Source organism: Schistocerca americana, chromosome 2, assembly GCF_021461395.2.
Source record: "Schistocerca americana isolate TAMUIC-IGC-003095 chromosome 2, iqSchAmer2.1, whole genome shotgun sequence".
Taxonomy (NCBI): Eukaryota; Metazoa; Arthropoda; class Insecta; order Orthoptera; family Acrididae; genus Schistocerca; species Schistocerca americana.
The window spans coordinates 783,048,497-783,052,869 of record NC_060120.1 but is presented as its reverse complement, the minus strand read 5'-3'; the positions used below and the strand labels follow the sequence as shown (position 1 = coordinate 783,052,869).

Sequence of the window (4,373 nt, the reverse complement as noted above, 5' to 3'; positions counted from 1 at the left end):
TTTATCTACGCTTTACCACTCAGAAGTGAAAGACAACAACTCTGAGATGATACCTGGACTATTGTAGAAGAGAGATTAGATGCTAATGGTTTCGTTCGTGCAGTAGCTGCGACGCTAAGAAAGAGATATTCGGCTGAGAAAGTGGATCAGGTGTGTCATTATACAGATTGGAGTAAGCTCAAGAGTTAAAAGCACACGTATTTCCTCAGTCATTGACGATATCAGTACAATGTTGTGGACAAGTGATGGAATCTAAAGGGGTGGATTTTTTGCTGTGTGACTGATAATCAAATAGAAACAGCTACGTTTATTAATGAAATTATGTATTTTTAGTAACATTCGAGAGCCATTAGGGGCAATAGCTTTTCTTTTTCAATTCACTCATGCACTACCCTAAAAGCAGGCCTTTGACTGCAAGTTCAGTATTACCCATTCTGCCCATGTGTACCATACTTTCAATTTTACAATGTTACGAAATTAATCTGATTTCGTCTATTGGCAGGTGGTTTCAGTATCTAGCGACTTGCTTCCATTCATAGTCCCTCCTAAAACGTCCTTTACAACACAGAACGCGATCATCGAGATCCCTAGTCAACTCCGTTACCCATATTTTACTGCCGTTTTCGACACTCTTCTCTCATTCATTCTTTCCAATAACTTCTCATTCCCTGCTTTGTCTTTCCATTTCACTCCACCTACAGAAACAGCGCTGTGTTTATGACACTAGACGCGTATTCAGGAGGAGCAGGCTTCAAATCCGCTTCACACTACAACACACCTCTTCCTCTCCGGATCGTAGACTAAGTAAAGAATTACGCCGTTGCTAATCGGCTGATATTAATTTGGGATATGGCATCGAATCTGGAGTGAAAGTACGAGGGCTGTTCAATAAAGAAGACCATAATTTTTTTTTGACAACATACCTTTACTCATCCTCATAATTTTGATGGTCTTTCTCAAAGTAATCTCCCATGAATGCGATGCACTTGTCCCAGCGTTTCTGCCAGTCTTCAAAGTACATGCTGGAAACCATTTTTTGAGAGGACCTTCAAAATCGCCTCCGCAGCCTTCACCACTGCGTCTGATGATTGATAATGCCTCCTATGAAGGTGTTTCTTCATGTTAGGGAATGAAAAAAATCACATGGGGCTAAATCCTGGCTATATGGAAAGTGAGGGATGCACTTCACGTAGATTTTTACAAGATATTCAGCAACAACATTGGCAATATGCGGCCGCGCATTACCGTGGTGCAGCATTCAGCTTGCTTCACGGAAATGTCGTCTTTTGCGCCTGATATGGAGTTGCAATGTTTTCAGGACATCCCTGTAGTATTGTCCAGTTACTGGTGTGTGGTACAACATCCTGATAAACCATTCTGTGAATATCAAAGAATGAGATGATCAGAAGCAACCACATTTGTTTTTTTGGGGGTTGATGATGGAGATTTCCACACTGAGCTTTGCTGTTTGTTCTCAGGATCAAAATGATGTAGCCAGGATTCATCAGTAGTGATTGCATTTGAAAGAAACTACGTATCTTCCCCTAACATCAACTTTAACTGCATGCACGCCTGCACGTGAATGTCCCTTTGTTTGAGAATCAAATGATGTGTAATTTTTCTGTCACCAACGTGTGGGTGGCACCAAACGAAATGTTAGATATTTCAGAAAGTGATTTTAAGGTAATTCGTCGATCCTCACAATGACAGCAGCAGTATTGATGTTTTCTTCCGTAAGTAACTGGAGCACCGGGTCCACCTTCCTTTGAAACTGTCTCCCGTCTTTACACATTTTAAATCACCTTCGAGCTGTGCTGTAGGGAAGAACAGACTCTCCATAGGCCTCCTGTAACATTTTATAGGCCTCAGCCGAAGATTTGTTGAGACGAAAGCAGAATTTCAAAGCCGCATATTGTTCCTCGCGTGTACCTCCATTGCAGTGGTAGGCGATAAAGAGCATGTCTGACCTTGCCTGCCTCTCACAGGCGGGAACCAGGAGTCCCAACATTGAAGCTACTACGACGTGTTTGTTGCACATTACCATAAGCTAACTGAATATCATAAGATTAAATTTTAGCTCGAGAAATTATGACCATAAAAATTTATGATCATTCTTTATTGAACAGCCCTCGTATAACCCGGTAGAAGTCTGGTGCTGTCGCAACTTGATCGTTATTGTGCGATTTACGTTGCGCAATAACGATCGGTAGAAATAAAAAATGTTAAAAATAATACGGCACCCAACTAGCGAAATTTCGGGCAACGGCCTTTCCGCAGTGGAAACACCGGTTCCCGTCAGATCACCGAAGTTAAGCGCTGTCGGGCGTGGCCGGCACTTGGATGGGTGACCATCCGGGCCACCATGTGCTGTTGCCATTTTTCGGGGTGCACTCAGCCTCGTGATGCCAATTGAGGAGCTACTCGACCGAATAGCAGCGGCTCCGGTCAAAGAAAACCATCGTAACGACCGGGAGAGCGGTGTGCTGAGCACACGCCCCTCCTATCTGCATCCTCAACTGAGGACGACACGACAGTTGGATGGTCCCGATGGGCCACTTGTGGCCTGAAGACGGAGTGATTAACTAGTGAAATTTTGGACCTAAATGACGAACTTATTTTTACTCTGTTTGTAAAGTACTGCAAATGAACGGTCGCCAGCTCACTTCGTGTGACCGAAATCGCTTAAAACTCTTGACTTTGAAATTAAATTACGTTACTACTGTAGCATGTTGGCAGGCGTGGACAGTCGCAAAGGCACCGATTCGCGCTCGTTATCAAAACACAATGATCACCCAGAAAAATTCTCAGTCCTGGACAAAAGCAAACTTGCAACTACATCGTGAAACTAATTACTAGCTCCTTACCCTACCAGTTACCTAACAACTGAACTGCTGTTAAACTGTTTTGAAAAAGGTAAAATTTTCGAAAGTATTTAAATTGACCGATCTACAATAGTAAATGGCTTTTAACATGATTACGGAATTCGCTGCTTTGACTTATTGTTACGTAAATTACTTCTCATGCCAAAATTGTCTGAAGATGAAGGATTGTTACATATAATGCTTTGTCAAATTACTTGTCAATAATCAGCACTTGAGCAGCAAGTTCAAGAAAACTAATTTTTTTGTTCACTTTCATTGAAACTATGACTCAGTTCGATAAAATTCACACTCCTTATCATTTACTTTCAGTTCATTAATGACTCACTCGGTTAATTATGGATACGGAGATGATTCTGTCAGGTAGTTGTTACTGAGGTGAGGATTATTCACCTTAACACAGTTAAGTTACTAAAGTATTCGTTATTGGATGATTCGCAACTAACACTGGCAAGCCTTTTACGAGTCTTACTTGAGAGCGGTGCCGTCGGCGCGGCCAGATCCGCTGTACCACGGCAATGTACGGCCACGGGCTCTTCACACAATTAACTTTAGGCCCCCAGAGCTCTTCTTAAACACTAGTTAACCTTGACGCTTTGCACTGTGCCGAATTACTTCTCCACATTATGCCTGGCCATACCGTACGTGGGATCTCGCAGTGAAACAAGCCTTGCGTTCTCTCGCAGCAGATTTCCTCCTTTGCGTCCGACCCACTCACTCGCTATTAACAGACTCTTCGTTACCACCTGAAAGACATTGTCCGACTGCTCTGCGCTCCTGCGCCCAGCGGCAGTACGACGATAACAATAATCTCTTTGGATTTACCTAGCGCTTTTCCATGGCTTGGCCAGTGCCTCTTCTACAATTCTTTACGTTTTCTTTCATTGGTTATTTTTCACACAGGAAATTATTAAAACATATATACATCACAATAATATACGCAACATATTTATACACTTCATTTAAATGCACGTAGTCAATAAATCAGGAAGAACATATTCGGGCACTGTGTTGTTGTTACAAGACCATCCACATAGGTGACTGGAAGGGTGGTCACGGTTCTGTCGGTGTTCGTATCGTCGGGCCTTAGTTGTGTGATGCGGCGTTGCAGGCATTCATTACGGACGTGGCCTTCTTGGCCACAACCGGAACATGTTCGAGGTTGTCCGTCGTAAATGACCACCGCACGGCAGCCGCCGATAGAAATGTACGATGGAACGTGCCGTTTGAGATCGATTCGGACTTGTCTCACACCATTAAGCACCGGATACGTCGTAAACTGTGCCCATGTCTCAGCTACGTGGCTCTGGACTTTTCCGAACGGACTTAGCGCCGCGATGACTTCATCTTCAGTCACCTCGAAAGGCACTTCGAATACATGGATCGTCCGAAGGCCAAGTCCTGCATGGTCGACATCCACAGGCCCGACGTTTCCGTCGGAGTGCCGAAATTTTAGTCCATGTCGCGTCCTTTGAATGATCTCGTTGCAGGCAG

General features: G+C 43.7%; 1 pseudogene; it reads left to right on the top strand.

Moving 5' to 3' along the window:
• The first annotated feature begins 2,258 nt into the window (after window positions 1-2,258).
• LOC124597364 lies at window positions 2,259-2,376 on the top strand (annotated as a pseudogene).
• Window positions 2,377-4,373: the final 1,997 nt, after the last annotated feature.